We start from the raw sequence: 14,342 nt of genomic DNA, 5'->3' as shown, positions 1-14,342 counted from the left end.
GAAAGAAAGACTTTATTCAAAAACTGTCTTCTCACAATGCATGTGTGTGGTGCTGCTGATGCAGGCTCCTGGCTTCTGTGTCAGCAGCATCACATGCATGTGTCGTGGAACTCTCATGAACATGTGTAGAAGACTGATATAGAAGAGTAAGATGCTGTTCAAACGCTTTCAGGGTGTTTCACGCTTTTTTCTGGAAGTGGTCCGACATGGACAAGCTCAAAACTTTTCAGACCCTGTTTACACCTGTATTTAGTTGTCCACTTTTGACAAAAATGTGTCATGATCCTGTCAGTTTGGCTGCTCTTGTTCTTGAGGCAGTGACACAATAAACTGGCATCAAATAACTGTTTGTCAAAGAGTGATGGGAGTGTTCAAGAATCATTATTATTTACAATTCTTTCTTGTGACAGACAGGCAAGTGGAACAGAAAATTCAGCTTTAACTTGCATTGAACCCAGAACACACCTTGAGGACATACACATTGTAGATGTTTAGCGAAAAACTGCAGTGAGAGATTCACACTTTAGGGTCCATTCACACAGAACACGTTTCTGTTTAAAACCGGGAGACACGGGGAGGTGGAATAAAACAAGTCTAGAGAACTGTTTGAACTTATTTAACTTGAGTGCTGCATTTTTAGAACAAAGTGTGAAAAATACATGGAAGGCAACATTCCTGTAGCTTAAACAGCAATGCATGGTGCTAGCTAAGCCACACAACTGAAAAAAACATGCACTGTGAATACAATGTTAATAGTTTTGGTTAAAAGCGTCTGCCAAATCCATAAAAGTAAATGTAAAAAAAAACAAAGGAGGAGCCGCACAGCGGAATGCAAATGAACCTCTTACACATCCTGTGTTGCAGAATGAACATGTATCAGTTACTGAAGCGTAGGAACCTCAGACGGATCAGGCTAACCTTTAACGTTTCTCGCTTGCCAGTATTTGCATTTGAATTGCCTGCATCTATTAATGGCATCATACAGCGAGTGCATGCATTCAGCACACCTCACCTTTGTGTGACACCAAGCTGGCACTGAAAAGATTAAAGATCTCATGCAGATCCAACTATACAGTAATCTCTTGCTTTGTGCTTCTGTGTTGACGATGACGAGCTCCGTGCCTGCCTGCTGTATAATTATAAGCGCCTGTGTGGATACCCGATTGCCTGGAAGTAATGCAGTTATGCATATTTCATTGTAGACCCTGGCACTTTTGAGTTTGGCTCAGACAAATAACACCACAAAGAAGAGCTGTTCATTAGAAGGCACTGCATAGGAGAAGGAGAGGGGTGAGCACTGTGACTCACTGCTCAGGTACTACCCGTATAATTCTGGAGTCACTGTTCCATCGGCAGAGGTCAGGGGTCAGAGGGCATGGGGTTAAGCAGCAGCATACTGGATGTCAATTTCTCACTATATCAGAGACCTATCAATACTATTCATCTGACAGAAAATCCTCAGCGTATCCTAAAAGATGATGTATGTGTTTGATATGCAGAGACCAGTGGCATGTGGTGGACTGAAATAAGTAAGATTTGCTCCCTGTCTGGGTTTGTATTCTTTTTAAGGTTTTTGTTCATGGGCAACACTGGAACCAGTTGAGTGAAGTGAAGTAAATATTTCACACTCAAAATTATTTATTTAATTAGCCAAAAATGTAAAGAAAAATCTAAATGTAATTCAAAATACTATTTCCAGCAAAGCTCATGTGATGGATTTTAACAGCTCACATGATGCAAATAACTAATTAATTCACTTTTTTCACACTTTCTTCATAATTTGACAGTACTGCAGCTTGATACAAAAAAAATTCTGTTTATATTATATTTACCTTGTTTTATTCTTTGTTCTTCTTCATTTTCCTCATATGTCTCATATTTCTTCTCAAGCCCTTCAGTGACTTTTGTTTTCTTGTTAAACAAGTAGCCTATACACTAACTTTAGAAAAAATACAAATCTTAATTAGGGGCACAGTTGTTTAGTGTGGTGTAAATAATGCCACAACTTAAATAGATAGACATTTATTCAAATGTATTTAATAAATCGGACAAACATTGGCACAAATAGTCTCTGCAAACTATTGTTCTGAAAACACTGTAAAAATAGCACTCAAAGCTAACAATAACTTGTTATTTTTGTATGCAGTATGTATGCAGAAATCAGCAAATGGACTGTGGGCGGTCTATAGGCATGGCTGTAACCACACTGTCATAAATCCATAACTTGTGGCTGAACAAAAATGATGTATGTTCTATTATTTAACAGTGCTTTTCAATCTGGTGTTTGTCCTCAGGGCCCTAATACCTGAAGAAAGAATTAGGTAAAAAAAAAAAAAATCACCACTGTCACTCTCAAATCTTGATTTACCGACACATCACAGCCACATTTCCATTCTCTCCATCAACCCAGAGCATGATGTCATTTCCTCTTTTGTCACTGCTGGACCTTCAACTCTAACTGCACCCACTCCTGTATCAGTTCAAGGCCAGATATATTATTCCCCCCATAACCCGTTCTCACTGGGTAAAACTAAATTCAGAGAGATTAGAGACTTGTCTTTCGGATTTTTGAATGTGTATAAAATTCAAGGTTAGACTTGAAACTTTGCATGCTTGGACAAACCACCTCTCTCCAGATTCTCTCGCTGCGGGTTTGAGATTGGAAAAAAAAAAATAGATGAAAACATTTTTGGGGCCAGTGATGCATGGCCATCTGAATTAGGGCTGTAATATAGCGCTGCTCATAAATGTGAGATGGCATTGAGGAGGCGGGCGCTGCCGGCAGCACTGCCATTAGCACTCATTTTCCACTCTTAATAGCACAGGCACCTTGTTTAATAAGCATTAAAAACAGGTCATAAAGGGCAACAGAGCACTAAATTCCAGTGATCTGCTGAAAAGGCTGAATAGAATTGCCACCCTCACCTGGTCACTGCTAAAGACATGACAACAGAACCAGTCATGGGCCATTTATATGGGTCTAAAGCGTGCTTCATATGGGTTCATATGAGTTTTCAAAGTCTCAGACCATGGGACTTATTACAGACAATGTAAACCCTTGAATTACAAGACATTCTATAATGGGACATATGAGCAAAAAAAAAGATAAATGAAGTGCCAAAAATGACATGGAAGAGCACTCATCTCCATCCACTTTAAGATTTATCACAACTACAGGGTCACAAGGGGCTGATTGATCCCAAATAGCCAGACCTTTGACTCATAGCAGAAAGTCTGAAACTTCTAGTCAACAACAGCCCAATTAGAAAGGAAGGACTGCTTGACTGACGTGGAAAGTAGTGAATCACAGTTGAATTAGTTTACACCTGCCGTTTAGGAGTGATTGGAGATATACCACACAAACATAAGAAAAAAATGAGCAGCAATCCCTAATAAAATGCTTAAAACTGAATATCTCTAAAATATTTTATGTTTCTAAAAGCCTGTTCACTCAACACACAAATAAGATTTTTGTACATCTTCGGAGCACAATCAGAGAGCTTTTTGACCCTCCATAGACAGCAAGGGAAGAGAATAAATTGTTGAACGTTGTTGCTGTTCAAACGCTTTCAGGACGTTTCATGCTTTTTTCTGGAAGTGGTCTGACATGGACAAGCTCAAAACTTTTCAGACCCTGTTTACACCTGTATTTAGTGTTGTCCACTTTTGACAAAAACACATCTTAATACCAGGGGTGTACAGAGGGCCTGTGTGTCATGATCCTGTCAGTTTGGCTGCTCTTGTTCTTAAGGCAGTGACACAATAAACTGGCATCAAAGAACTGTTTGTCAAAGAGTGATGGGAGTGTTCAAGAATCATTATTTTTTACAATTCTTTCTTGTGACAGACAGGCAAGTGGAACAGAAAATTCAGCTTTAACTTGCATTGAACCCAGAACACACCTCGAGGACATACACATTGTAGATGTTTAGCGAAAAAGTGCAGTGAGAGATTCACACTTTAGGGTCCATTCACACAGAACACGTTTCTGTTTAAAACCGGGAGACACGGGGAGGTGGAATAAAGTCTAGAGAACTGTTTGAACTTATTTCATCACAAACATAAGAAAAAAATGAGCAGCAATCCCTAATAAAATGCTTAATACTGAATATCTCTAAAATATTTTATGTTTCTAAAAGCCTGTTCACTCAACACACAAATATTGGGCATGAAAATTTGAGCCTGTCCTCCAACAAAAAAAACGAGCATATAGGTTGTTTGTGCAAGCACCTTATTACGACCTATATTTACGTTTTAAAGTTAAGCGCCCTCTAGCGAGCGTAAAAATAATGACAGTATCGCATTGCGTCTGTCGTCATGAATGGACGTATAACGTCATTACCAATCAAAACGCACGTTTATTTAAATGCAATGTGTGGGCGTTTTACACTGATCTCACAGTATTTCCTACATATTTTACTACTGTAGGTGGCTTATTCGTTCGAATGACCACACCTAACCCCATCCCTAAACCTAACCCTCACATAAATTATGGTTTATTGAGCATATATATTTTCGTGCACGTCCATTCCTAGGATCGAACCCATGATAGCATGATTACATATCAAGGTATAATGCAATATTCTACCAGCTTAACTACCCCAAATGCAAACCAGAGGGCAAATAAAAGAGTACAAAACATTAATATGAAAACGACCTTTTGCCGATAGGGGTGCAATTGTAGTATACGCTCTGATGGGTCGTATTTCAGGGATTTGGACAAACGACCTATACAAGCGTATTGGTTGGAGGACAGGTTGTATTTTTATTATGCTGCTAAGTGACTGATAGTGTTCAGGATGGCTGCTAGAGTGCTTGCTTACTGGTCAAAAGTCAAAAAGAGTTCATCCATACAAAATATGTTTTATAAGAAAAAAGTATTTTAGTCTTTCTAATTAATAATAATTCCCCATTTAATTAAATTACTTTCTATTTCTTTGTAATTATATGTGAAATATACTGGCAATATCTGAGTGAAAATTGTTTCTATGCATCTCTCTCTCTCTAGAAAGGCTGTTGAAGTGATAACTGTGTTTAAATGCACACAGATACAGGGACTCTGGCAGCAAGGCAAATAGGAAATGCTCAGTCATTTAGTTCAGACCAAAGGACATACATTTCATTGGGGTGAATATGCAAATAATAAACGGCACGTCTGTCCTGCAATAACTTATGCCATTTTAGACAGTTAATTGGTTTGAGTTGCACTGGGGAGCTGTAAAGTCTCTCCAACAATGGAATTAAATTTCACTGCTTAAGTCCTTACATGCAATAAAACCCGGTGATAAAACTATTTTAATGTTACTGCTGTTCTCAGTGAATACAAATTATAAACACAGCATAGTATGTTGTAGAAAGGAGACGGCCAAAAACTGACTGGGCAGTTTGTTCAGTGCTTTTAAGCTCTATTTTTTAAGTGTTTTTCTGGGCTGTAAGTTGCCAGAGAAAATAATTTTGACTAATAATCCTTCAGATAATTGACTGACTGATAATAACAAAGACAAATATACAGTAATACATGGTCTATGAGGCAAGGCATTGAGTCTAGTGTGATAAAATTGCTTACTACCACCTTAACTGTGTGAGGTTCTGTCCAAATAGACTATTTATAGTGAACAGTTCTTAAGAGAACTATTGGTAACACTTTACATTAAGTTTCCCTTTATGAATGAGTTGTAAATGTTAATAACTTGCGAAAGTTCACCAAGTGGACACACAAATTATAAATGCACATGCAGAATAGCGTTTTTTTTTTTTTTTTTTTTTCTGGTGAACTGTATTTTATTGTGATGCACTATAAGTACACAAAACTTAAACTTAAAACAACATTAATGAGCAAAACTAACTAAATTAAACCAAAGACTACAACTCAGGGCTTTAATGCACAAGAACCAAAGGAAAAGGGAACAAAACACAACAGATATGCAAAATACAAATACAACAGAATGCAATAATATATAAAAAATAATCATCTCTAAGCAGACAAACACAAACCTAAACGTGAAAATGTTATATAAATAAATGATATATTACATATTAATTATCAAAATTAGATACTTGTGAAAGTTCACATAAATTGTTATATAATTTCTGATAATTTTACATTTGTGCCTTCTTTTGCCTTATTTGTTATACACTGTTTCATTCTGAAAATCAAAAATATTGCACCTTGCATTTATCCAATATTTTTGTTGTATAGATGTTATGCTTAGTTATAATACTTGACTGCTTTTCAAGTATTATAAGTCATGGCCCAATGGTTAGAGAGGTGGACTTGTAACCTGAAGGTTGTGGGCTCGAGTTTCAGGTCCGGCAGGAATTATAGGTGGTGTTAGTGAATAACCAGCCATAACTAATGCCATCTCTTCTGTGTGTAACAATAATCTATATAATAATAAACTGATTATTGTGTCCATTTTACATTAACGTTCACTTTCATAGGTTATTAATGTTTATAACTCATTAATGAATGGTTCACAGATGTTCACTTTACTTTAACCTCCTGGGGTCGACGGGGGTGCCGGTGCCACCACTTGTAGATCTTAATAACATCGAAACAAATCACTTTTACAATAACACTATTTTAATGGATAACTACTGGGTTTCAAAGCAGAAATGTCTAGCTTATTATTTTATTTTTTTGTTAAAGAGTATTAATTACATTTTTCTGCTCAAAACAAATGTGTGTCATTTGTTGAAAGACTACAGTTTTAGGTGGAATAATTTCTGGTTACCAAGATAATTCCTCTACACTCTTAAAAACTACGATTTTTTATTAGCATCCATGAACACTTAACCTCCCTGTAATCCTTTCATTCCACAAACAGCTTTTTGTTGTGAAAAGCCTTCTTTAGATTTTTTAACTGTCCTTTACAGTAAGATAAAAGTAGTTTGGAAAAACTTTACATTAAGGTTCCCTTTGTAAAAGGTTTATAAAGAGGTTTCAAATGACTAATAACTCATTTAAAAAGCATTCTAAATCATTTATATCTGATGTAAATTGTATTGCTATGTTTCTTACCAGAAGTTACTCTGTGTCTTACCCATTATACTTTCTAAAAGTTAATGATGTGTATCCACACAAAAATAGTTAAAACCTGATATCTTTTGTTTATAAAGATGAAATTATCATACTTTATTTTGTGAAACTTTATGTAGGGTGAAACATTTAATCACAAATTTTAGATGTTATTAACCTCTAAAAATGAACCTTAAGCATATGTTGAATATATTTCTAAGGTCTCTTTTGTATGTCGTTATAAATCTAAAGACTGTTTTATGTCTTGGAGGCTGCGCTTTGGGTTTTGTAGGAGGATTTATTCAACATCTGGCAAAGCTCCCTGACCCTGTAAAGCCGTGCCCCACGTCTATCTGTAATCCCTCCCTACATCTAACATGCATAAATCCACACTGCACTGAAGAATACATGCCGCATTACAGAGGATGCTCATATGACTGATTGAAACTGACTGGATACAGCTGCTGGTCACAACAGACAAGCTCAAGATAACCCCTGTACAAGATTATTCACGTAATGAGGAACTCACACATCAGTCATAGTCCCTATTTAAAACTGAACAAATCAGCATGTCAAAATCATTCTTCCCATGCTATTCAGCTTCTTGTTTTCTGTTGTGATCTTCCTCTACTCCAACTGAAGCTACAAACTACAAAAAAGTTTCAAAAAATCAGCATCAGTGCAAAAGTTCTATATTCTTGACAGCATGTCAACATTCAGCACTTAACATTTTTTTTTTTTTTTTTACTGCACTTGTAAATACAGGTGCTGGTCATATGATTAGAATATCATCAAAAAGTTTATTTATTTCACAAAATCCATTCAAATAGTGAAACTTATATATTATATTCATTCATTATACACAGACTAATATATTTCAAATGTTTATTTCTTTTAATTTTGATGATTTGAACTTACAACTAAGGAAAATCCCAAATTCAGTATCTCTGAAAATTTGAATATAACTTAAGACCAAAACAAAGAAAGGATTTTTATTAATCTTGACCAACTAAAATGTATGAAAATGAAAAGGATAAGCATGTAAAGCACTCAATACTTAGTTGGGGCTCCTTTTGCCTGAATGACTGCAGCAATGCGGCGTGGCATGGAGTCGATCAGTCTGTGGCACTGCTCAGGTGTTATGTGAGCCCAGGTTTCTCTGATAGTGGTCTTCAGCTCTTCTGCATTGTTGGGTCTGGCATATCGCATCTTCCTCTTCACAATACCCCATAGACTATGGGGTTAAGATCAGGCGAGTTTGCTGGCCAATTAAGAACAGGGATACCATGGTCCTTAAGCCAGGTACTGGTAGCTTTGGCACTGTGTGCAGGTGCCAAGTCCTGTTGGAAAATTAAATCTGCATCTCCATGAAGTTGGTCAGCAGCAGGAAGCTCTAAAACTTCCTGGTATACGACTGTGTTGACCTTGGACCTCAGAAAACACAGTGGACCAACACCAGCAGATGACATAATGGCACCTCAAACCATCACTGACTGTGTGAACTTTACACTGGACCTCAAGCAACGTGGATTGTGTGCATCTCCTCTCTTCCTCCGGACTCTGGGACCCTGATTTTCAAAGGAAATGCTAAATTTACTTTCATCAGAGAACATAACTTTGGACCACTCAGCAGCAGTCCAGTCCTTGAAGCGAGACGCTTCTGACGCTGTCTGTTGTTCAAGAGTGGCTTGACACAAGGAATGCGAAGCTGAAACCCATGTCTTGCATATGTCTCTGCGTAGTGGTTCTTGAAACAGTGACTCCAGCTGCAGTCCACTCCTTGTGAATCTCCGCCACATTTTTGAATAGGCTTTGTTTCACAATCTCCTCCAGGGTGTGGTTATCCTTATTGCTTGTACACTTTTTTCTACCACATCTTTTCCTTCCCTTTGCCTCTCTATTAATGTGCTTGGACACAGAGCTCTGTGAAAAGCCACCCTCTTTTGTAATGATCTTTCGTGTCTTGCCCTCCTTGTGCAAGGTGTCAGTAGTCGTCTTTTGGACAACTGTCAAGACAGCAGTCTTCCCCATGATTGTGCAGCCTACAACTAGACTGTGAGATCATTAAAAGGCTTTGCAGGTGTTTTGAGTTAATTAACTGTTTAGAGTGTGACACCAGGTGTCTTCAATATTGAACCTTTTCACAATATTCTAATTTTCTAAGATGCTGAATTTGGGATTTTCCTTAGTTGTTTGAAATATATCAGTTTGTGTGTAATGCATGAATATAATATACAAGTTTGACTTTTTGAAGGGAATTACTTAAATAAATCAACTTTTTGTTGATATTCTAATTATATGACCAGCACCTGTAATATAATATTTATTAAATAAAATGCCAAGAGTGCTTAAATTTTTTTTAACACATTTAAGTACACTTTTAAGTGCATTTCAAGTATTGTGATGTTTTAATAATCGTTTGCCATGCTTTTAAGAATTACAGTACACTTATGAAGTATAGTGTTTAAGCACATCTGATCTCTTCTGGAAGCTGATTCCAGGCAGACTACGCTTGTTTTGTGTGAACCCTTGTTATTTCTAACTGACTCGATCCTAATGATCTGAGTGCTCTGTTATATTTTCGGTTTATATTCAGTGAGTATATTTGCAAAATATTTCGGTCCTACATCATTTAGTGACATATATACTAGTACAAGTACTTTAAAATCAATCCTAAATGCAACTGGAAACCAGTGTAAGGACCTGAGGACTGGTGTGATATGCTCAGATTTTCTGGTTCTAGTCAGAATCCTGTCAGCAGCGTTCTGGATGAGTTGCAGCTGTCTAATGGTCTTTTTGGGAAGGCCGGTGAGGAGCCCATTACAATAGTCCACCCTGCTGGTGATAAAGGCATGAACAAGTTTCTCCAAGTCTTGAGTTAAAACGTCACATCTAATTCTTGCAATGTTTTTTAAATGATAGTATTCTGATTTAGTTATTGCTTTGACATGACTACTGAAACTAAGGTCTGTCAGAATCACTCCAAGATTCCTGACTTGATTTTTAGTTGTTTGACCCCTAGAGTCAAGGTATGCATTCACCTTGAAACCTTCATCTTTGTTTCCAAATGCAATGACTTCAGTTTTTTATTTGTTTAACTGAAGAAAGTTCTGGCACATCCAACTATTAATTTCATCAATGCATTGGCAGAGGGAGTCAGTGGAGCTGTAGTCATTTGGAGATAAGGCTAGGTAAATCTGGGTATCATCAGCATAGCTGTGATATGCAATTTGGTTCCTTCTCATTATTTGACTTAGTGGGAGCATATACAGGCTAAACAAGAGCTGTGCGAGAATTGACCCTTGTGGAACTCCGCATGTCATGGACGTCCACTTAGACATAGGGCCGTTTCATAGTCAACGCATCTGTACGCATACGCGTCCCGAGGCTACGCATCGTTACGCTTCGGCCGCCATTTTGCATCAGTGTGTAGCCAAATGTATCGTCCTAGTTTTTGATACGCGACGCGCCGAAGCACGCAATACTATTCGTTGTCGGTGGGGGGCGACATTGCAAGTATTGTACATTAATTCAAGTATATTGTGTTTACAGAAGAAGAAGGTTTGAATACAATGGTGGGCGAAGAGGAAAAATTATGCGAACTTATACGTATCCATACGTATTCATCCACATTTATCTCTGCGTTGCCTTTGTTGCTGCCGATGTAAAATCAGCAACAGAATGCCATTGTGATCTGAATATCACGCGACCCGACTCTACTAATATCACCCCGACTCTACTACCCCCTGTTGCGTGAGCGGTGTATTGCATACACGCATCACCCGTGACGCTTGCGTCCACTGTTTAGACTATGAAAGGGAGCGCGTCGCTCGCGTTGCTTGCTTGTGTTTCTCGCGTTGACTATGTAAGGGCCCTTATGCTCTCCTATACTCACATAATAGCCTCTCCCTTCTATGTATGACCTGAACCATTTGAGATCCATCCCAGAAAGCCCGACCCAGTTTTCCAGTCTCTCTAGTAGTATGTTATGATCGACAGTGTCAAACGCAGCACTGAGATCTAGCAATACCAGCACCGATATTTTGCCAGAGTCACAATTTAGAATGAATATCATTCATTATCTTAATGAGTGCTGTCTCTATGCTGTGATGCGGTCGAAAACCAAATTGAAAATTGTCTAAGTATCCATTTGAGTTTAAGTATTTGTTCAGCTGATTAAAAATTACCTTTTCTATAATTTTGCTATAAAAGGAAGATTAGATATTGGTCTAAAATTGCTTAAAATTATGTTATCAAGATGCTCTTTTTCAGGAGGGGCTTAACAACTGCAGTTTTTAGGGAGTTTGGAAATGTCCCAGAAAATAGTGAGGAGTTCACCACTTCTAAGAGATCTGCTTCTAAGCAGTTAAGCACACTTTTGTCAGTCTCTCAACAGTGGCAAAAAGAGTACGAGTGTTTTATTTGAATTAGTCAAATGTCCAATAATTTAATAAATATAATGATTGATTATACACAAATGTTGGACATCCCATATATATTTTTTAAAAACACTGTAGTATTTTAGATGTACTGTAAAGTATTTTCTAGTCTGATCCTTCACTCCCCACATGTCTCACAGACTATGTGAAAATTATCTTTACAGGCAAAGACAAACCATTTCACATAAGATTTGCACATTTGTAAGCATAGCTTAGCTTAGTTACTGGAAATTAAATCCCATACTGTCTGATAATGTTCTACTTTATAGCTGTATGCTTGTGTAAATAAAATATTAAGGTTACATGTAAATGTTTTTGTTTTTTTTTCTGACACAGCCACTCACTTTCCTGAACTGTGACGTTAATGATAGCAGACAAAGAACATAGCCCCCCAGAATGAGTCATTAATAAAACATCTACTATATAATAATGAAATATTAGCAATGCATCAGTCATGACCTGTGTGGCGAATGGGCGTGGGAACGAGGAGTGAGGCCAGGTGTAGTGATTGAAGATGAGCTGCACCTGCACCTCACCGCCGGTATCGAGTCCCACGTAGGAGATGGAAGGATATAAAACTGGAGCGACTATAGTGAAGGACGAGAGAGGACCAGGCCTGGGACATTATTTTATGTTTGCTTTTTATTTGGTGCGCACCAGTCGTCCGCGAGGGGCTGGTGCGCTGTTTTGTATTTATTTTTGAATATTAAAAGGTTTTGATTGTGCGCCGGTTCCCGCCTCCTTCTTCCCGATGTATATGGAGTTTCAATATCGTTACAACCTGTTTTTATACAGTCTATGGTTATGACTAACCACCCAAACTTTAAATCCCTGCTTCCTACTCACTCAACATTTTCTTGCAACTTCATTGGCTGTGGCTCAGTACTGCCCTCTAGCTTGTTGAAGACATTAATGTGCACATTATGACAGTGCCACGATGGTTTAAGTTAGCAAACTTAAAACATTAAAAGTGTACAAGTTTTTGCCTAGTAATCTGTACTAGTGTAATGCAGAATTATATGCAGTCAACGTGACATGATCCAATTATTATATAAATCATAGATGTCAGTCTTGAATAAACGGTATGTTCTAGATGCTTTCCATTCTCCCTTTATGAACATGGATGACAGAAACATGGATGACCCTTACAGGCAATGACACATATTCTTCAGGCAATGGAGATGTCACAGTCAATCCAGCTTGTCTTGTTAAATCTGTAACTCTGAAATGATGGGGCACATTTTTAGAGAGGCTGTAGGGAAGGACAAAGTGCCTTTAACCTGTGCCCCTCATGGTCCACTAGTAAGGTAGGTCCACATACATACAATATATATATAAAATCACACAACTGAACGAGTCCACAGAAAACTGTTAGATAACAGCTCTGTCAGACTATTCTTAAATTAATTTTATTATTATTCTGTAACATTAATAATGCACCAGTGGATTAGATAGTGTAATGTCAGCAAGATAACACATTACACAACCAGATGTTTGCACGATAAGCATGTATAAGACAACACTTACTTTGACAGCTGCATTTAAAAAATATATATAATTCCTCATTGGATGTTCAGCAAACTTTATGATGGAAAAAAAGCATAATAGAGATGCTGTAATAGAGATAACAGCAGAATGACATTCTGCAATCGGCAGATTTATGCATTCTGCAAAGGCTTTGCATGGCAGCATGATTAAATCTGGCCTTTCTGTCATTTTTAGACGATAGTTCCACTTAGTAAGTTGCACAGCGAGAAACATGTTGAGAGCGATTAACACATGTCATTAGACCTCCAGCATTTACACTTATAATAGACACATGGCAATGATGCATTTGTGAGGCATGTAGAAAGGGTATATTCAAATTCTGGGGCAGAAATGGGGTTGTAGTAAGCATCATATATGTCACCAAAAAAAAAAAAAATCACCCTGATTTTCATGACAACTGCAAAGTTTAAGGCACCGCATCTGAAGAGGGTTTATTGACTACAACACCAATATTAAAGCCCTGTTTTGTTCTCTTTTACAGGCTATGTTATTTTACAGCCATCTGTATTTCACCTATTTCCAGCTACTGCAGTTCAGAGAACTGAAAGCCGTTTGGGTAAAGAGAAACCACAACACAGAGTTATAGCATCACGCACCATGCAGACTGATTAATAATGTGCTTTGGCAGAAGACTAATGTGACAGAGCAGGCGCATTGCATACATGACCTTGTTAATGGACCGCTCTCCTCTAATGGAGGTCTTTTCCGGCAGCAGGGACTGTCAGCCCAACTCAGAGCTCATAATTTCAGAGGAATTCATAAAACATGGAATATCTTTAAAGTCATAAGCAGATATACTACAGTGAATTATTAATAACTTTTGGGAATGTAGGTGTTCCTGGGATCAGTAAAACATAGGAAACTCCTGGAACCAGAGGAACAACTGGAAAGAAAAAATGGGGACAGGAACACACACAAAACATGGAACAGAATCTGACATAATGCCCCCCTGTGGAAGGCGTGTCCTCACGCAGTTTAATATCCAATGGGGGGGTGGGGGTGGGCACTCTGGATGTTCTTCAGGACAGACACTGGACCGGATCAGGGGAATTGGGAGGCCATGGCAGAGCAGGGGATCAGGAGCCATCCTGGGCTATGCTCTGGGGCTGGGCTGACACTGGAGCGAACTATGCAGCCTGGGCTAACACTGGAGTGAACTCTGGGGCCTGGGCCGACACCCTTCTCATCGCTAGTTTCCTCTTCTTGATGGGTGAGCTCTGGGGCTTGCCGCATTAATGTTCGTTGGGTTTGCCACATTAACATCCTTTCGGCTTGCCACATTGGGTCCCGGATCGGGAACGGAGGCTCTCCAGACACCGATCTATTGCTTTCTTCCA

This window comes from Carassius gibelio, chromosome A3 (genome assembly GCF_023724105.1).
Source record: "Carassius gibelio isolate Cgi1373 ecotype wild population from Czech Republic chromosome A3, carGib1.2-hapl.c, whole genome shotgun sequence".
NCBI lineage: Eukaryota > Metazoa > Chordata > Actinopteri > Cypriniformes > Cyprinidae > Carassius > Carassius gibelio.
Note: the sequence above shows the minus strand (reverse complement) of the source record.